The sequence below is a fragment of the Rattus rattus genome, chromosome 2 (genome assembly GCF_011064425.1).
Source record: "Rattus rattus isolate New Zealand chromosome 2, Rrattus_CSIRO_v1, whole genome shotgun sequence".
Lineage (NCBI taxonomy): Eukaryota > Metazoa > Chordata > Mammalia > Rodentia > Muridae > Rattus > Rattus rattus.
The window spans coordinates 176,122,556-176,144,852 of record NC_046155.1 but is presented as its reverse complement, the minus strand read 5'-3'; the positions used below and the strand labels follow the sequence as shown (position 1 = coordinate 176,144,852).

Here is a 22,297-nt window from a genome sequence, read left to right as displayed (position 1 = left end):
GCTCTCCATGAGCTGCTAACCAGGAGGGCCTGTGCCGCCTTTTCCAGGAGCCCCCATGCACCTAAGTCCCGGATGGCATTATGTGTTTTCCTCTGGAGTCAGAAATGTGGGCAGAATGTAGTCTCTTTTGGCTTCCTATGCGTGTCTGCCCCTCTCAAGGTTTAGCTCTCCCTCCCATGGGACTTGGGTGCAGGGAACTGTTGACAGGGTCTTTTCTGGTCCAGGCAGTGTCTTCCTTCTGTATTCTTATGAAAACTTGTCCATTCACATTCCTCTAGATATGTCTTAGCACTCTAAGAGAGCTTATAAGAGAACCAGAAGTCATACATATGAAAAACATTAAATTTTCAGTGTACAGCAATATCCAGTGCAAAGGTCAAAATTTTGTGTCATGAAAACAAAAAAATAGGGCTTATCATTCCACAAACCAATGAGTTGCCTACATGTTCTCTAGTTTGTTTCAGTCCAAAACCACTGAAAAAGTTTTATGAGTGTAAAATTTTCAGTAAACTCATGATTGCCATTGTTGATACTAGATTTAAAATAAAAATAGATGTGTAGAAAGATTTTTATGAGAAAAGTTTACATATTAGAACACAGTGTTGCTTCATACACACTTGTTGCTTCTAAGATACAGAGAAGATATTTCTTTTTTTTTCTTATCTTTTCTTTTTTTCGGAGCTGGGGACCGAACCTAGAGCCTTGCACTTGCTAGGCAAGCGCTCTACCACTGACCTAAATCCCCAAACCCCAGAGAAGATATTTCTAAACAACACTTCCACACAGCAACTACTGCAATGAAAATTAGCAAAAAAATGTAGGAACATAAAGCCAATCTTGAATAGATTGGTTAGTACAAGTTATTGAATTGAAGAAAAAATCATGAGGATCAGAGTGGAAGATCATGATTTTGAGTTCAAATCTGAAGATTACATTACTTTGTCATTAGTATTGAATGTTCAGGATGAGTTGCAGGGACTAAACCACCATCCAAAGTGTTCAGATGTGGGTCCCATGACTCGAGTTGGAATTTTCTAGCATCACTGTATGGGGTGTCCTTTGGTCCTATGGAGTCTCCATGATGCAGGTAAGGGAATGCTAAGGAGCTGAGTGAAGATTAGGTGAGGTTTATGTGTAAGTACCATCATAGAGGAAAGGGAGGCAGACGGGGTAGGAGATTCATGGAGGAGAAACTGGGAAGGGGGATAAAATTTGAAAAGTAAATATTTATAGTGAGCCATAAAAAGAAAGAAAAAGAAAGAAAGCACAGAGCATGACATTCCTTCTGGATCTTATTGAGACCTTATTCAATCATTATTACTTAAATTAATTGTGGGTAAGTGAAGAACTGAATAATTTTGGATAGAGCTAGATTAAATATATTTCTGACTTGGTCTGTTTATTGATTCTCAAGAAAATGGAAGCAGAGGCATTGTTTTGATAATCTGTTCATGCCACCAGTGTGACATAGTTCATACTGTACCTGGACTGTGGACCTTAGTGAGTATAAATATGATCCTGCCTATCCATGTCTTTGATCTTGTAGTACAATGTCCTGTGCATGTACAGTAGCTCAGATTGCACCATTACTGAATTTCTAACTGTGACTGTTCTGATACAACCTACTAACATCATTTCTAGTTGTGTCCATGTAATAACTTTGTTAAAAACCTCTAAGACCAATTGAGAACAAAAGGTTTCCTTACAGGCATTAACAAATATGAGTGATATCATGGAGCCTGAGAATGAATAATTCTCCAAAGTATTTACCAATCTGTGTTACATGAGCTGTTGTAATTAGTTGCAGAGCCCCAGGGAAGAAAGTTCTTAAGCTTCCTCCAAGGCTCAGAAGCAATCTGGAAAAACAAAATAAATCATGAAAATACAACCACTTCTATACAGAGCATAATAAAAGTTAGTAGATACTTCATGGGCTTATATGCACAGCACATCACTGTCCAGGTTAAAGGCAGAAAAATATGTTCATTTTGATGTTAGTATATTTCCTCCTCAACCTTCCACATCTCATGGCAAATTTCATTGATCCCAAGTGCTTTTGGAGAATACATTTCAATGAAGTCAAGGAAAAAGACCTGAATATAAGTTGTGCCTTCATCCTTGGAGCAGTTCAGTTGCCTATGGAGAAATATTATTTCAATGAGACTCTGAATGTCCTGTAAGTGCATTTGTATTTTCCATGTAATGACATTTTTAACATTTCTTTAGTATTCTGAGGATGTAGGTTAGGCAAATCCTTGGGTCTTCTGTCATGTTGCTAAGTCTGAACACAACTAAACAAGGTTAATTTGTTTATAGATTCAATCTTATAGTCTCCATCTCATTAATCCAGTGAAAGTATTGCTTTTCCTCAAGGTGACCACTGACTTAAAGCATGGAAGCTGAGGAATAAAGGAATATCTACATGGATCCTTCACTTAAAGCCCTCCTAGTAACAGTTTACATTGCAAACTAGACAGTGATGACATATTGAATTTGATCCTGTAGTATTTCATTGAGTTTTATCCCAAGTACTTGCAAATAAATGGCCATAAACTTTGCTTAAAATTCTTCCATCAATGTCTTTCTCCTAGAGCATATGCTGGTTCCATTAATATTCTGGTGCCTCTAGTTATCAAAAACTTAATATACATGCAAACTTTGTCTCTAAATTTCTTTGCACGTTGTCACTTCTTGCCTTCTAATGCTTCATCAACTTTGGAAAGATTCATTCAGAAGTGCATACTTCATATGAATGCATGGATGTTTATGTTTACATGTAATGAGCAAGGAATATTTAGGCCATTAGAGGGAAAGACATCAAATTGCTTTACAAGATAAAATCATAAAGACCCATGGCTGTAGGCTTCAGACAGTTCATGTACAATCACTGGCTTTAATCTTTCATAAAGTTTAGTTTGGCACTCTCTCTTTAGAGTAAAATATATTTGAAACATATGCAATCAAATGATGTGTTTACATTCTTGGAATAAAGAGGCTATCAATAACAGTGTTTACTGCTTATGTCCCTTGTCACTAGCATAGGTTCCAGATGTGGTGTGGGACAGTTGTAAAATTTGACAACAGAGATACAGGAATTTTCCATTAGATTTTTGTCATTGTTTTAAAAACATGTCTACTCTTCACATGTCCAAGTTGGTTTATCTCCGAACTTTTTATGATATTTACATCTTATGAGACATTTGTGGTAATTTTATGAAATATATGTGCACATGTTACCAATGTGATATCAATACTCATTTTAGTGAGTTGCTGATAGTTTTTTTTAAACACAGACCTTTAGACTGCTAGGCTACACAGACATCTTAAGTAACTGATGTTTCCTAAAATTTCACTGAAGAAATAGTTTGAGCACTGCACAAGGTTTATTCTTAAATTACTTTTGTATGTTAGTAAAATGTTTGATTGAAAATTTTGTGTGTGATAATAGAGAATATCATACCATAAAATTGGAATTTTATAGAATATAGAATGAAAACACCACATGGATACAGGTTGTGGTGAAAACCTAATTGTACTTACCTCAAATTTAATCATTAAACATATAGGCATATATTTATTGTTTATTTTTCAGATTATTTTAAATAACAAGGATGACACTGTAGATATTAGTCTTTACATAAACATAAACCAAGTATGCTATTATTCTTTTCCCACTGTCCTGTGGCCCCCTTTTTTTTTATTTTTTTTATTATTATTAACTTGAGTATTTCTTATATACATTTCGAGTGTTATTCCCTTTCCCGGTTTCCGGGCAAACATCCCCCCCCCCCTTTCCTTCCTTATGGGTGTTTCCCTCCCAACCCTCCCCCCTTGCTTCCCTCTCCCCAACAGTCTAGTTCACTGGGGGTTCAGTCTTAGCAGGACCCAGGGCTTCCCCTTCCACTGGTGCTCTTACTAGGATATTCATTGCTACCTATGAGGTCAGAGTCCAGGGTCAGTCCATGTATAGTCTTTGGGTAGTGGCTTAGTCCCTGGTAGCTCTGTTTGGTTGCTGTGGCCCCCTTTTATTACAAAAAATGAACATATTACATCAAAATTTCTTCTACATTATAAACATGTAATACTGGAAATTACAAATATCACCCCAATTTATGTATTTTCCTTGTTCTCATTAGGATGCTAGCATTATTTTATTGTAACTGGAAAGATTGTCAACTATGTTTAATATAAATTAAGTTATAATAATGAGAAGTACCCAGTTTGAATATATCACATTCTTTTGTAAATATGAAAAAGTAGTTGAATGGTGCTTGGGTGGTGGGGCAAACACTTAATTTCTGTACTAAGCACCTGGTGCATGATTTTATGTGTACATTTGAATTGCATATAGTCTGCAGCAAAATATCTTATAAAACACTCAAAAAAGATTGAAGAAGCTAAGAAGTGCATGCTGACAGGAGATGGATATAGCTGTCTGCTGAGAGGCACAGCCAGAGTATGTCAAATACAGAGATGAATGTCAGCAGTTAACCGTTGAACTGAGAACTGGATTCACAGTTAGAGGATTAGAGAAAGAATTCAAAAGGCTGAAGGGGCTTGCAACTCCATAAGAGCAATAATACCAACCAACCATAATTCCCAGGGACTGAACCTCATGGTCCCAGGTGCATATATAGCAGAGGATGGCCTTTTTGGGCATCAGTGGAGGAGAAGCCATTGTTCCTGCCAAGACAAGACACCCCCTCTGTAGGGGAATGTAGTTGACCAGTTACAGGGTTGGATAGAATACCTTTATAGAAGGAGAGGGGGATGGAATAGGGGATTTATGTCCAGGAAAAAGGGAAAAGGAATAACATTCAAAATGTAAATAAAAATAATCAATAAAGGAAAAAATTAAAATTAATTATAGGTCGATAAAGTTTGATGTGGAAAGTAGAGTAAGAATTTGTGTTCAAAGACAAAAAACAACTATAAAAATAATAAAAGAAAACACTCAGGTATATTGCTCTTTCATGACCTAAATAATCCTTGCTCAAATACATACAAATATGTGCAAAGACATGTATGATTTACAAAATATATGTTTGATATTTGAATTTATATATTTAGAAAATATTTTCTTTCACTAAATATTGAAAGAAAAATTAACAAGATTAGGGTAGATATGATGTGACATGTTAAGAATATTTGCCACTGTTTGTAAATGATTGTTAATACTGGAAACAAATGGTGCTGCAGAAAGACTATTATACACTTAAAAATAAATGATCTTTTTAGCTCCAAACCAATTCACCTAATTTCACAAGAAAAATATCATGAACTCAGTAGCTCTCATAACACACATATTTTATATTGCTTAATAATTTCAAAATGAAGGCATTATCAGTATTACTGTTTTGTCCATATCTTTTGTTTTCTCTTTATTTCTAATCAAACAATCAAAAGCAAAAATTTAAATCCTCTCTGCAAAAGAGGTAAATACCATATCTTATTTATGGGAGACACACTGATATGAACTCTTAATGTGTTTGCTATTTTCTAGGTTAGTTTGTCAACCCAATCTCACAATGAAAGGCAGTTGTTTCCATCTTCAGAGGTCAGATACAGAGACATCCATTACAGAATAGTGGTTCTGTTGAGCATTATTGATCATCTATATACATGTGTCCATAATGAAAACTGTGCTCTTTTACAGAAAAACAACTGAAATCAACAAATATACTTTGGCATTAGCATTTTCAATGGATGAAATCAACAGGAATCCTGATCTTTTACCAAATATGTCTTTGGTTATAAAACATATTTTGAGCTACTGTGATGGAAATACTGCACTCCATATATTTAAAGAAAAATTTTATAGGCCTTTACCTAATTATGTCTGCAATGAAGAGACAATGTGTTCATTTGTTCTTACAGGGCTGAATTGGGTGTCATCTATAGAGCTGCTTAGAAACTTGGACATCTTCTTATTTCCACGTGTGAGTTATTGTAGGCAAGGATTTCTTCACATCATTTCTCTATGGGAAACTTTGATAGATATTAAGAAAATTAATTGGTGAGATTGTATTTGAGCTTATATCAATCTGTATAGTTCCACAGTACTTACTATTCAAAGACCTCCAGAAGATGACAGATTCCAGAAAGGAAGAATAGAGGAGGCCATGAAGAATTGAGTCTGGCTGGCATGGTAGCAGTGAGAAATTTGAAGCCTTGACTCACTGTCAGTCAAAGTGTTTCTTAATTTACGCAAGCCTCATTAATCAGAGATTGATTCATTTTGTTCAAAAACCTAGAAAATTTTATTGCTATAACCAGATATATGCTACCTTCATCTTGGTTATTCATTTAGATTATCATTGTTAAAGTGTTATAATTTTAGTTACCAGTTATAAATTGTGATTTATCAGAATTTTAATTTGCCAACATTTTCCCTGTAAGCCAACTTCTAATTATATGGAGTATTTCTTACACAGGTATGATGACAAACTATTTTTGCCAGACAGCTCAAGCTATTTCTGTGTCACTAGACCAGGTGAAAATCTCCAATCTAGTGTGTGAAGCTAGCCATTTTACTAGCAGTGAGTGCTTGACCAACCAATAAGGGTGAGCGTGCCCACTGTTATTAGAACTTCTGTCTAAAATTTCATCAACATACTTCTATAGTTATAAATTATTTTCTTTAATAATACAATGACTAAGTCATATCTTTGTAGAATTTATTGCTATGTCTTATCTTATTTTTCTTTGTTTCCTCATAAGATACAAGAATTGACCTTCCTAAGTAAACTTTTCTAAGAAAAAGGAGTTATGGAGTTCTGATATTTCATTCTTATATATTTCTACATGACTATATTTCCATCATTATATGATACTTTGTATGTTAGAGACAGCTCTATTTAATCTAACTTTGTTTCTGTCTAATTGCCTCAAGAAATACAAATTATGAGTCTGATATATTTTGCAGCAAATTTGCTTGGTTATTTTGTAGGATGAGGTTTTTAATATGATTTGCTGCTAACACTTTTAGGGAGCCAAATTGTGTTTACATATTTAAATTTACTTTGTTCTGATTATCTGTTTCCTGAGGAGAACAAAGGCAGATATTCACAGAGCATTTTGGATCCTTATCCTGAAAAGGAGATCTATAGCTACTTTATGTGAGTCTCATCCTCTAGTGTACAAGGAATACTTACAAGAAGGGCAAGATAAGAATATGTGTTCCTAAAAGCTAAATAAGTATTGTGCATCAGTCTTTCCCGTTAAATAGTAGAGGAAATATTTCTGGATTAAGGCACAAATGCCTTTTTTTGAAAAAAATTTAGCCAAATATCCGCAAATTGTAAATATATTGAAATCTTTCCCAACATTGAATTCACAGATATCAAGACAAAAACTGAATGACAGAATTCATAACATGCAAATATGTTTTGTTATATTATTTTCAAACAGCTATGCCTGCTGTTCCCATTAAAAGTGGATGTAACAGTCTTCTACTTTTGCTCATTTATATCAGTGATGAGAGGAAAAAGCCATAGATAATCAACTGTTTGTAGGTAAATATGATTAAAAGTTTTTTTTTCAGTGCACTCCACCTCATGTTGTTCTCTGTATTGCAGTTCCTTCAGATTTCCTATGGACCTTTCCATTCCATCTTCAGTGATAATGAACAATTTCCATATCTCTATCAGATGACCCCAAAGGACACATCACTATCATTGGCAATGGTCTCCTTCATACTTTACTTCAACTGGAACTGGGTTGGCCTTGTCATCTCAGATAATGATGAAGGCAATCAATTTCTCTCAGAGTTGAAAAAAGAGACCCAAAACAAGGAAATTTGCTTTGCCTTTGTGAACCTGATGACAAACAATGAGATTTCATTCTATCAAAAAACTGAAATGTACTACAACCAAATTGTGATGTCATCCACAAATGTTATTATCATTTATGGGGAAACATACAGTATTACTGAATTGAGCTTCAGAATGTGGGAATCTCCAGTTATAAAGAGGATTTGGGTCACCAAATCAGAGTTGGATTTCCCGACAAGTAAGAGAGACTTAACTCATGGCACATTCTATGGCACTCTGGCATTTTTACACCACCATGGTGTGATTACTGGATTTAAAAATTTTGTAGAGACACAGTACCATCTCAGAAGCAGAGATTTAAATCTATTAATACCAGAGTGGAAGTACTTTAGCTATGAAGCCTCAGCATCTAACTGTAAAATATTAAGGAACTTTTCATCTAATTCCTCATTGGAATGGCTAACAGAACAGAAGTTTCACATGGCATTTAACGATTATAGTGATAGCATATACAATGCTGTGTATGCCATGGCCCATGCCCTCCATGAGAATAATCTGCAAGAGATTGAAAAGGAGGAAATAAGAAATGGGAAAGGAGCAAGTATTCACTGCTTGAAGGTAGAGTTTCTTTTTTTTCTATTTTTATTGGATATTTTCTGTATTTACATTTCAAATGTTATCCCCTTTCCTTCAATTCCAACTCCCCTTTCCCTACTTTTGTGAAGACTCTCCCACTAACCCCCACCCACTCACAAGGCCATGTTATTGCTCTATATTTTCCGTCCATACAGAATTACCTGTGGGTTTTTTTTTTTTTTTGAGTATAGGCTTTTATAGTACAATCTGATGATTTTTTTAATTTCTTCATTTTCTCTTATGTTTCCCTTTTAATTTATGATTTTGTTAATTTTGATACTGTCTCTGTGCTTGCTGGTTAGTCTAGCTAACTGCTTAGATATATCTTGTTGATTTTCTCAAAGAAATAGCTCCTGGATTTGTTTATCCCCTGTATAGTTCTTTTTGTTTCTATTTGGTTGCTTTCAGCCCTGAGTTTGATTTCTTCCTAGTCCTCTTGGGTTTATTTATTTCTTTTGTCCTTGAGCATTCAGTTATGCTGTCAACTGCTATCAATCTGCTAGTGTATGCAAGCTCCAGTATTTTTTCTTTTTTTTCTTTCTCTCTCTCTCTTTTTTGGATTCACTGAAGCTATGAATACTCCCGTTAGTACTGTGCTTTTTGTGTCCAAAAAGTTTTGGTATGTTGTGCCTTTCTTTTCACTATATTCTTGAAAGTTTTTAATTTCTTTATGTCTTCCATGAGCATGTTATCGTTGGGTAGAGTGTTGTTCATCTTCCATGTGCATGTGGGCTTCCTGCTGTTTTTGCTGTTTTTGAAGACCAGCCTCAGTCCATGGTGATCTAATGGGAGGCATGTGAATATTTCCATTTTCTTTTATCTGTTGAGGCCTGTTTTATGAATGATTATATGGTCAGTTTTGGAGAAGGTTCCATGAGATCCTGAGAAGAAGGTATATTCTTTTTTGTTTTAGGATGAAATAGTTTACAGATATCTATTTATTCCATTTTGTTTATAACTTCTGTTTGTTTCAACTTGTCTCTGTTGAGTTTCTGTTTCCATGATCTGTCCATTGATGAGAGTGAGGTGTTAAAGTCTCTGATTATTATTTTGTGTGATACAAGGAATGATTTATCTTTAGTAAATTTATTTTATGATAGTGGTTTCCATGGCATTTGGGGCATAGATGTTCAGAATTGAACATTCATCTTGTTAGATTTTCCCTTTGATGCATATGAAATGGCCTTCCTTAACATATTGATAACTTTTGGTTGGAAGTAGATTGTATTCAATATTCGAATCACCCCTCCAGCTTCTTTCTTGTAATCATTTGCTTGGAAATTTTTTTCTAGCCTTTCACTCTGAGGTACTGGGTGTCTTTGTCACTGTAGTGTGTTTCCTCTTTGCAATAAAATGCTGAGTTTATATCTCCACTATGTTAGTCTATACCTTTTTATTGGGGAATTGAGTACATTAATGAAAAGAAATATTAGGAAGGAATGATTATTGTTTATGGTTATTTTTGTTTTTAGAGGTATAATTATGTTTGTGTGGTCATCTTCTCTTGGGCTTGTCAAAAATGATTACTTTCTTGCCTTTCATAGGGTGTAGTTTCCTGATTTGTGTTGGAGTTTTCCATCTATGTTTGTTGTAAGCCTGGATTTCCAGAAAGATATTGTGTAAATTTGGTTTTGTTATGGATTATCTTTGTTTCTCCATCTTTGTTAATTGAGATTTTTGCTGAGTTCAGTATACTGGATGGCATTTCTGTACTCCTAGTGTCTATATGACATCTGCCCAGGGTCTCCTAGCATTCATCTTTCTGTTGAGAAGTCTGATATAATACTGATAAGTCTGCCTTTATATGTTACTTGATCATTCTTCCTTACTGCTTTTAATGTTCTGTCTTTGTTTTGTGGATTTGGTGTTTTAACTATTATATGATGGGAGAAATATTTTTCTGATCCAATCTATTTGGAGTTCTGTAGGCTTCTGGTATGTTCCTTAGACATCTCTGCTTTCAGGTTAGGAATGTTTTCTTCTATTATTTTGTTGAAGATATTTACTGGCCCTTTAATTTGGGAATCTTCACTGTCTTCTATTCATATCATCCTTAGGTTGGGTCTTCTCATGGATTTATGGATTTCCTGAATTTTCTGGGTTAGGACCTTTTTTTATTTTGCATTGTCTTTGATTAGTGTGTCAATATTTTCTATAGTATGATCTGCCCCTGAGAGTCTTGCTTCTATCTCTTGTACTCCATTGGAGAATCATGTGTCTATAACTCCAGATCACTTTGCTAGGTTTTTTATGTCCAGGGTTGTTTCCTTTTGTGATTTCTTACTTTTTCTATTTTCATTTTTAGATCCTGGATGTTTTTGTTCAGTTCTTTCAATTTATTGGTTGTGTTTCTTGGTAATTCTTTAAGAGATTTTCTGTTTTCTCTTTTTTGTTAATTGTGTTCTTCTATATTTCTTAATGGGAGTTATTTATGTCCTTCTTAATGTCTTCTATTATCATCATTAAGTGTTTTTTTAAATATGAATCTATTTTCTTCTGTGCGGGGGCATCTAAGATTTGCAGGCCAGAAGGATCCTATCTCAGGCTCCTCCATGGTTCCTGTGCCCTATGTGCTTCTCTTGGGTCCCTCTTTGTACAGTAGCAAAACTGGGGACTCACCTGTGGACTTAGGAGTGAGAGCATTCTTGAGAGACTAGCTCTCTCTGGGCAGGTTTTGGGTCCCAAGGCTGTTGGAGACCCTTAGCTCGGGGTGCAGATGGAGACCAGAAGGATGTAGAGTTTCTTCTAATGGATGATGTTTGGTGTCTTCAATTGAATAGCCATTTAGAATCTCTCAAGTGCACACAGTTAATGAAATAGGAAATATTTTCCAAAATAGATTTGTTTCTGAACATTTTTTAAAGAAAAATAAATCTGGTGATTGTTATATGTGTGAATGGAAAACGAAGATACTTTATCAATTAAAATTTGTAGTTTCCTAGGGAGTACCTGAATATCCATCAGCATACTTTTACCAATATTCAATATACACATTACTTCATGCATTTTCTCTATGATGAAGAGATGACTTTTTCTACACACTCATCACTTGTTTGGAAATCATTTTAAGGAATGGTTTTTATTAGGGTCCTCCAGTGATTCTGCCCATAGTGTTGCCTCTGGTAACTTACTAGGTTTTGGGAAATAATTAAACAAGAAATAGTGTTGATAGTCAGTACCATCTATAAAAATATGTTCATAAGTGTGAGTGTATCTTTCTCACTGTGTATATTTATATTTTTTTACATTTTCAGTTTATCTGTATTCATATATGTGTTACTTTGAACATACATATTTATGTATCTCTATGACTGTGGATGTGAGCAACAATTTTTCTATGTATGAAATCCTTTCTATAAGTGTGTTTGTATGTTTCTTTGTGTGATTGTCAGGGTGTTTTTCTTTGTCTACCATTGTATGTATTTTGTGAGTGTTTGTATGTACTTATACATACTGTATCTGCTTTACTGCATAGGTGTCTGTGTATTTCTTTGTGCTTGTCTTAGCCTTTACCTGCCTTTTAGTCATTATGTGTGAGTGTATATTTCTCTTGGTGTCAATAGCATTCAGGGCTGGTGTTTGTATTTTATACTTCTCCCTGTGTGTTGCTATCAGTCTGTGTATTTCTATATGTGTGTGTGTGTGTGTGTGTGTGTATGTGTGTGTGTGTGTGTGTGTGTGTTTATATGTGTGCCGGTGTATGTATTTTGTGAAATTTCTTATCTGTGAATATGTATATCATTTTTGTCCCTGAATATTTACATTTGTGTGTCAACATGTATGTATATTTGTGTGTACATAAGTGTATAGCTCTATGATATGTGTGACTCAGAAAAGATGTGAGCCTCTCTATGTGTTAATGTGTGTGCATGCGTGTGTGTGTGTGTGTGTGTGTGTGTGTGTGTGTGTGTGTGTGTTGCATATCTCTGTTTGGTTCTGCATTTTTGTCAGTTTATATTTGGTAGTCCTGACTGAGAGAACTGAAATTCTTACAATATTATGATTATTTCATTTTTAAGAATTTTTTGTTTTACAGAATATTTTTAATTTGCATTGTAATTACTATCACCATCCCAGTTTCCCCTCCAGAAACCCACTATCCTATTCACCCTCGACCAGCTTCTATGAGGGTGCTCTCTCACCCAACAACACACTATCTCCCAAATCCCTGGCCTGACATTCCCCTACACTGGGGCATCAAGACTTGACAGGACCAAGGGCCTCTCCTTCATATGATGCCTGAAAAAGCCATCCGATGTTACATTTGCAGCTGGAGCCATTGGTCCATTCATGTGTACTCTTGGGATGGTGGTTTAATCCCTGGAACACTGGGAGTTCTGGGGTTTCTGGTCTCTTGATATTGTTCTTATGGTGTTGCAAATTCCTTCTGCTTCCTCAATCCTTTCTTTAACTCCTTCATTGGGAACCCTGTTCTCCCTTCAATTGTTGGTTGCAAGCATTCATCCCTGTATATGTCAGGCTCTTACAGAGGCTCATAAGAGACAGCTACATCAGGCTTCTGTCAGCAAGTACTTCCTGAGATCCACAATATTTTCTGTGATGGTGTCTGTATATGGGATGGATTCCCCAGGTGTGACAATCTCTGCATGGCCTTTCCATCAATTGCTGCTACAAAATGTATCACAATATTTCCTCCTGTGAGCCTTTTTGTTCGCCCATCAAAGAAGGTCTAAAGCAACCACACATTGTTCTTACTTCTTCTTGAGCTTCAGATGGTCTGTGACTTGCATCTTGATTATTTCATGCTTTTGGGTTAATAGCCACTTATCAGTGAGTGCATACATGCATGGTCTTTTGTGATTTGGTTACCACACTAAAGATGATACTTTCTACTTCCATCCATTGACTTAAGAATTTCATGAAAACATTGTTTTTAAAAGCTGAGTAGTATTTAATTGTGCAAACGTAGCACATTTTCTGTATCTACTCCTCTGTTGAAGGATATCTAGATTTTTTAACATTCTGCCTATTATAAATAAGACTGCTTTGAACATAGTGGAGCATGTGTCCTTGTTATATGTTTGAGAATCATTCAGGTATATGCCCAGGAGTGATATAACTTGGGCCTCAGGTAGTACTAAGTCCAATCTTCTGAAGAAACACCGGAATGATTTCCAAAGTGGTTCAGCCAGCTGGCAATCCCACCAACAATTGAAGAATGTTCCTCTTCTGCACATCCTTGCCAGCATCTGCTGTCACCTTAATTTTTGATCTTAGCCATTCTGAGTAGTGTGAGGTGGAATCTCAGAGTTGTTTTGATTTGCATTTCTTGATGACTAAGGATGCTGAACACTTCTTTAGGTGTTTCTCAGATAGTAAATATTCCTCAGTTGAGAATTTTTTGTCTAGCTCTGTAGCACATTTTTAAAGTGGTTTTGATTTACTGGTGCCTAACTTCTTGAAGTCTTTTTATATATTGGATATTAACCCTCTACTGGATGTAGAATTGGTAAAGATCTTTTCCTAATTGGTTGGTTGATCTTTTGTTCTATTGACAGTATCCTTTGCCCTATAAAAATTTGCAATTTTATGATGTACCATATGCTCATTCTTGATCTTAGAGCATAAGATATTAATATACTGCTTAGTAAATTTTCCCATGTGCCCATGTGTTTGAGCACTTTCTTTTCTATTAGTTTCAGTGTATCTGTTTTTATGTAGAAGGTCTTGATCCACTTGGCCCACTCTCTCCCTATCTGTACTCCCAATATAGTACTTTAAGTCCTAGCCAGAGCAATGAGGCAACAAAAAGATCAAAGGGATACAAATTAAAAAGAAGAAGTCAAAATATCACTATTTGAAAATGATATGATAGTATACTTAAGTGACCACAAAATTCCACTAGAAACACCTCCACCTCATAAACAACTTCAGCAAATAGGCTGGATATAAAACTAACACAAATAAATCATTAGACTTCCTCTACTCAATGATAAACAGGATGAAAAAGAAATTTGGGAAAGACACATTTCACAATATTCACAATTCATATGAAATACATTGGTATAACTCTAAACAAGCAAATGAAAGATCTGTGCAAAAAGAAATATAAATCTCTGAAGAAATAAGTAGAAAAAGATCTTATTTGGTGGAAAGATCTCCCATGCACATGTATTGGCAGGATTAGTATAGTAAAAATGGACATCTTGCTGAAAGCAATAATCAGATTCAATGCAATATCCATGTAAATACAAAGTCAATTTTTCAGAGTTAGAAAGAGAAATTTGCAAATTCATTAGGAATAACAAAAAAACCAGCATAACAAAAACTACTCTCAACAATTAAAGAACTTCTGAGGCATTCACCATCTCTAAAGTCAAGCTTATTACAGAGAAATAATAATAAAGACTGCATGGTATTAGTACAGAGTCAGGCAGGTAGATAAGTTTACTACCCAGAAATTAACCTACACACCAAGGTTCACTTGATCTTTGGCAAAGAAACTAAAACTATCTAGTCGAAAAAAAAAAACCAGCATTTTCAACAAGTGGTCCTGGTTCAACTGGAGGTCAGCATGTAGAAGAATGGAAATTGATCTATTCTTATTGCCATATACAAAGTTCAAGTCCAACTGATAAAGAACCTCCATATAAAACCAATTTTCATTTCTCCTCTTGCTTTTGTTGTGATTTCTCTCTTTAATTCTTTAAAGGATGTTGCCTTAACTATGAAATTAGAATAAATTTTATGACTTGAAGGAATGGTACGTAATTGTGTGCAATGCTTTTCTTTTAGCTAAACTCCTTTCTCCGCAAAACCCACTTTACTAATCCTCTTGTGTACAGAGTGATTATGAAAAAGAGAGAGAGAGTGCAGGAAGACTATGACATTGTTCACATTCAAAATTTCTCAGAACTCCTTCAGATTAAGGTGAAGATAGGAAAATTCAGCCCATATTTTCGACATGGTGAACCCTTTCACTTATATGGAGACATGTTTGAGTTGGCCACAGGAAGTAGAAAGGTGGGTGTATACTAAGTTATTGATTTATACTACATAGCAGTAACACTGCAACATATTGAAGTGAAGTATTTTGTCACATCAGGGACCAATTTCTAGGCTTCTGTTTTATCTTTCTTTTCTTTTCATTTTTAATATATTTCTACTAGTACTTTTAGGATTTCATTCATGCATAAATTATACCTATTTCATATCAGAGTCATTATATGAAATATACTGAATATAAAACTGTTCTTCACCACTGTTTGGTATTCTTTCTTTAAAGTGAACAATATTCTCTTCATATCATTGTTGGTATTGCACAATAATACCCTCCCTTAACTTAAACCTCTGGAACACATGTTGATACAAGTAAGACTAATGCTACAGTTATGAAACACTTAGATTCAAAATTCTAACACTTATCATTAGACACAAAAATATTTTCCCATATGATAGAAGGGCATATACCAAGGTCACTAATGAAAACAATTACAGAAATTCACATTCAGAGAAACATTACTTTTTAATAAACTTTAAGAACCCCTTCACACTTTTAAGTTAGATGATCAAAATTTCAAAGCAATATTTAGACAGGAATAGTACAACACACAAAGAAATAATTATCAAAACCCATTAAATACAGCAGTAACTATAACCAGACATAAGCAAAAATAATTTTCAATTGTAGTTTAATATTTTTGGTAATATTCTCTAAATGTAATCAATTACAAGGAGGCTCTTTTATATTTTAAGATATTCCTTGCTCCAATCAGAAGGTTTGGAGACTCATTCACATGCTAGAGGAGAACTTTTATTAATAAAATTGCTGGAAAACATTAAAATGTATAATAAGAGAGAAAAAGGAAATTGGATAACAATACATTTGATTGATTTGTATAGTATAATTCTTGACTAAACTACCTAGCAAAGGAACATAACACACAACAGAGAGATCATTCTATGAGAACAGAGAGAATTCATGGTTCCAAGCATGGTTCCACACATGCGGATTCTTTGAGTGTAATACAGTAAACAATATAAAATTACATTACAGGGGGTTGGGGATTTAGCTCAGTGGTAGAAAGCTTGCCTAACAAGCGCAAGGCCCTGGGTTCAGTCCCCAGCTCCTAAAAAAAAGAAAAAAAAAGAAGAAATAAAAAAAGAGAAAAAATTAAATTACTTTCCATAAACATTTGGAAAAGATTGTTAACCAAGCCCAAAATTCATTCAGAGTTAAGGAAATCAAACAGGTAATAGAACAGAAGGAACACATATTGGTATGACATTTTCTTTCACAAACCTCTTGACAATACATGCAGAGAAAATTATTATCCGTGAATGTCAGAAATAATGACAAGTAGTTTTATTGGTTCAAGTTTTTATCCAAGCACTTTAGGGCAGCGATCTGTAAATCACTGTTTCTTACCAGTCTGCCCTGTATTGTGAGCCTAAATCTGCCATGTGTGATGTGGAGGTACTTACTACCTTAAAATAAATTGACGTGAACCATAAAAGTATGCCCATTTTAGTACTCTCACTCAAAATAATCTTTAAAATAATACAGTGTTAACATACATTTAGAGAAAATGATGGGGTAAGAAAGAGAATATGTACTCTAATCTTTATTGTGTGAATAATTGTATGGATACTTCATAGTAAGACCCTCTTTTAACAATATGAAAATCATAGAAAGAACTCTTCAAATCTTCAATTAATCTTAAAGAGTCTAATTTTTATCCAGCCTTTTCCAGTATTTGCAGTCACTTTGAAACATATTGACCTCATGAAACACTACATATTTAAGGTCACTACACATCACTTTATCATTTCCAACCATATTAAACCAGTGTCTGCATATTCCACTGTTCTTTCATTTACAATCTCTCATGCTTTAAAATGGCAATTTATTCAAGATCATATTTGTTTTCAGTGATTAAAAGACAACTGCTCCTCTTTCAAATATCTTCAAATACTAATTAGCTTCACTTTTGCTTCCACTAAACTTAATAATAAGGAACATGAAGAGGAAGGGGTGATTTGATATATGGCTTATAATCAAAGAAAGACCAGTGTGGATATCTGGAGACTGGAACTAAGTTGAAGATTTCCAAAGCACACTATTTCCTGGCTATACTACCCACAGTGAAATGGACAATATTATATCAATTACAAATTAAGGAAATGCTTGAAATGTATGAGGGAAGGCTAGTTTTGGTTGAGAAAATATCCCATTTAAAGGTACTTCTGTCTGTTCACAGTACTTAGTGCAAAATTGAAAATAATTAAAACAAAACAAAACAAAACAAAACAAAAAACTCGATCAGGTTGCAATCTCTAGTTTTCACACAGCTCACCATCAGCTCTTTTTTCTGAATAACTAGATGTTGAGAAAATTTCACCATTTTTTCAATGTATTTCCAATATTCATAACTATTCAATAAAAATGGACAGAATGAAATGTCATCGGTTGGTGTACATAAAACAAGTTCTTGAATCTTAGTATACTACTACAAATCATAAAAGTAATAGGGAAAACTCATTTTTAATATGTGTCTAAATTTTTTCTCAGATGCCATCCTCTGTGTGCAGTGAAGCTTGTACTCCTGGATTCAGAAAAATCTGGAAGGAGGGAATGGCATCCTGCTGTTTTGTTTGCAGCCCATGCCCTGAAAATGAAATTTCTAATGAGACAAGTGAGTGTTTGCTGCTCAGATAAATCCTTCAAATATATATTATTCTTGTGCCCCCTGGGATTATGAATTCAACTATCGGGCAACTGCAAATATAAAATATATCACTTCTAATTTACTAGTTTCAGATATAAAAATAATTTAAAAATTCATGTCAAAATAAACAAATAAACACATACATCTTGTACCTTGAACCACATATTGACTCATTGAAAATTCATGGCAGATTATATTTCCTCAAAAAATACTTTAGCAAATAAAACTGCAATATAAGGGATTCTCCACAAGATTCTCCCAAATAATTAATCTATTGTAAAACAACATGTACAAGGGGTTGGGGATTTAGCTCAGTGGTAGAGCGCTTGCCTAGGAAGCGCAAGGCCCTGGGTTCGGTCCCCAGCTCCAAAAAAAAAAAAAACCATGTACATTAGATTTTAGTCAATTTTTTAAAAAATTAAATTAGTCATATTTCATCAATATATCCATCCAGTATATGATTATGCACATCATGTACATATAGGAGCCCATGAAGTATCAAATGTAATAGGGGAATACTAGACATTGAGAAATTTATTTAAAATCTATTGGACTAGATTATGAGACTACTATGTACAAAATACATATACTACTATGTATAAAATACATAATACATGGTCTCTGTAAGGTTAACATAGACTACAAAAGTATTTGAAAATTTATGAGCAATCGCTAAGTATGCAAAATTCTGAAGATCATGTTCAAAGCCAGATGTGATACGAATCCAGAAAGCAGGGAATAAGTGTTAACCCATTATTTAGAATATTTGATGAGACTTGTATTCAGCATATTACAAACCACATGTATTATTAAAATTATTATTTAGGGTTGGTTAACATGCATAAAGTTCATGGCTAGCTTTGCAATTATTTTGTCTTTCAATTTATAAAATTAATCAAAGTTATCAAAAGACATATAATGCCTGTGAGATGGTACAGTAGTTAAGTCATTTGTTGCTCAGGCTTGCAATCTGACTTAATTCCCATGATGCATGAAGTAAAACCAAGCAATGTACTCAGAAGATCTCTTTTGAAGTCCTGCATTCCAACATTATACTATGCTCAAAAATAATTTCTAAAAGTATACTTAAATTGTTTTAGATGTAAAAACAAAAAAGAATTAATATTTATATCAATGAATTCCACAAAAGTCCATAAAACTTTTCATTATATTAATTGTTATGTGTGTGGTATTGGTAATACATGTACAGATACACAAAAGAGGAAATAATACTCCTATCATTGCATTTATATGCACTCACAAGACACCAGTGCTGGGATTTGAACTCAGGTTTTCTGCTAGACTAAAATATTCTATGTATAGCGCAACCAACTTCTTAGTTTTTTACCCATCTTATCAAGTAATAGCTCTCCAAAAAAGTCATTGTTCTAGATAAGAATTCTGAAACCAAAAATAGCACATCCACATTCTCTGAGATGACATAAAAATTAATTTAAAATACAATTGCATGAAATTTTGTAGCCATGATGGTAATTAGAATTTAGGAATAGGATGTTATTGTTTAAGAAAAACCATTTGAGATTCCAGTTATTTTACTGATTTTGCTTCTCAATACTGATTTTATCCTTGAGTACATTCACAGTCACTGAGGGAATGGAGATGAGGCAAGGATGAAATTGCTCAGCATTCCAAATGAAGAAGGGATCAAAGTGAAGTACTTCTTAGTACCAAGAAATTACATAGGTTATTCTGTTTGTTTTGTTTTTTTATTTTTGTTTTCTGTTTTTTTTTCTTCAGTGCTACCATTAGTGCATCTCAGGGACAATAACCAGACTTCTGTTTACTTTTTGACAGATGAAGATATATCTAAGGGTTTCTTTCTTTTTAATATTTTTATTAGATATATTTCTTTACTTACATTTGAAAGGTTATTCCCCTTCCCAGTTTCCTGTCCATAAGCCCCCATTCCCTTCCATCCCCCTCCCACATACAAGTATTCCCCCTGTACACCCCCCTATTTCCTCCCCAATATTTCCCTGCACTGAGGATCCACCCTTGGAAGGACCAAGGGCTTCCCCTTCCCCTGATGCTCCAACAAGGCTATTCTCTGCTACACATGAAGTTGGAGCCCTGGGTCAGTCCATTTCTACTTTTCAAACATCATTATTATATCTCCTCTCATTGACTATCTTCTTCTTATTTCTAAAGAAGCACTAATGAAACATTTCTTTGGATATCAGATATGGATCAGTGTGTGAATTGTCCAGAATACCAGTATGCCAACAAAGAAAAGAACAAATGCATTCAAAAAGCTGTGATTTTTCTAAGCTATGAAGACTCCCTGGGGATGGCCCTTGCCTTAATAGCCTTCTGTTGCTCTGCCTTCACAGCGGTGGTACTTTGAGTATTTGTGAAGCATCATGACACTCCTATTGTGAAGGCCAATAACAGAATCCTCAGCTACCTATTAATCACGTCACTCATGTTCTGTTTTCTGTGCTCCTTTTTCTTCATTGGCCATCCTAACAGAGCTACCTGTATTTTACAGCAAATCACATTTGGAATTGTATTCACTGTGGCTGTTTCTACAGTTCTAGCTAAAACAATCACTGTCATTCTCGCTTTCAAAATCACAGACCCAGGAAGAAGTTTAAGACACTCCCTGTTAGCGGGTGCACCCAACTACATTATTCCCATATGTTCCTTATTGCAATGTATTCTGTGTGCAATTTGGCTAACAGTTTCTCCTCCCTTTGTTGATATTGATGAACATTCTGAGCTTGGCCGAATCATCATTGTGTGCAACAAGGGCTCCATTATGGCTTTCTACTGTGTCCTGGGATACTTGGCCTGTCTAGCCCTTGGAAGTTTCACTATGGCTTTCTTGGCAAAGAATCTGCCTGACACATTCAACGAAGCCAAGTTCTTAACTTTCAGCATGCTAGTGTTCTGCAGTGTCTGGGTCACCTTCCTACCTGTCTACCATAGCACCAAGGGCAGGAACATGGTTGCTGTTGAAATATTCTCCATTTTGGCATCCACTGCAGGGATGCTTGGATGCATCTTTGTACCCAAAATCTACATTATTTTAATGAGACCAAGCAAAAATTCTATCCAAAAGATTAGGGAGAAATCATATTTCTGAACAAATATTTCTGGAATTCTGTCAAATCTAAAGTTCGTATATACCCACCAAATATTTGGTTACAGTGCATGTATCTAGTTTCAGAATCACTCTCAATCATTCCTCTAGTGATATCATCCATCATATCCATGAATATCTAGTGATATCTTCCATCATATCTATGAATCTTGAATCCATTGTCCTTAGAATCTTGCACTCATTCACTTGTTTAGTTTCCTTTGGGAAACTAAAATTCTCAAATTATTATCAAAATTTTATCCAACAATTTGCTTTCATGGAGATTTCACCCCTGGTTACTTCAAATAACTTTGATAAGGCAATTGGATCTATAGCCTTGTATAAAGTATGAGTTCGAGAACAGACAGTAATTACACTTAGAAACCATCTCTCAAATCAATCAATGAGACTAAAAATCAACTAAAGAATCAACAATGATAAAATTAGAATACATTTTCTGATTTCCAGTGGGAGCACATACATGACAGAATACTGTCTGTTTTTACAGTTGCTGTTCAAGATAATGGTCCATAGTCTAAGGTAGAAATGTCCTTTCTTGAGCTCAAACATAAAATATTATATCCAACAATGGACAGAAGCTAATGACCATTGAGTTTGTATTAGGGAATATTTTGAAGATTCTGAGAAAAAGGGTGACCCATAAGAATACCAACAGTCTCAAGTAACCTGGACAACCAAGTATTCTCAGACATTGAGACACTAACCAGGCAGTATACAGCAGCTGATGTGAGGTCCTCAACAAATATCGAACATAGGACTGCCTGGTCTGGCCTCAGTTAGAGAAGACACACCTAAGCCCCTAGAAACATGAGGCCCATGTGATTAGGAAGGTATGTGGGTTTGGGAGGTGGTGAGTTCCTTTTGGAGTTGCAGATGGAGGTATGGGATAAGAAAGAATCACTGGACAGACTGGGAAAAAGATAATGAGTACACGGTAAAAAAAAGTTAAAATAAAAATACTAAAAAATTAAAATAAATAGGCTTGTAGATACATTAACATGGTATTATATTGTTTTTATAGAAGGGATAAGTAAAACTCCTGATATTGGTATGTACCTAATTTTTCTCTGAGTCTA

The 22,297-nt window shown here is 34.7% G+C and overlaps 1 pseudogene; it reads left to right on the top strand.

Moving 5' to 3' along the window:
* Window positions 1–1,979: 1,979 nt before the first annotated feature.
* Window positions 1,980–21,203, top strand: LOC116894534 (annotated as a pseudogene).
* The last annotated feature ends 1,094 nt before the right edge of the window (window positions 21,204–22,297 follow it).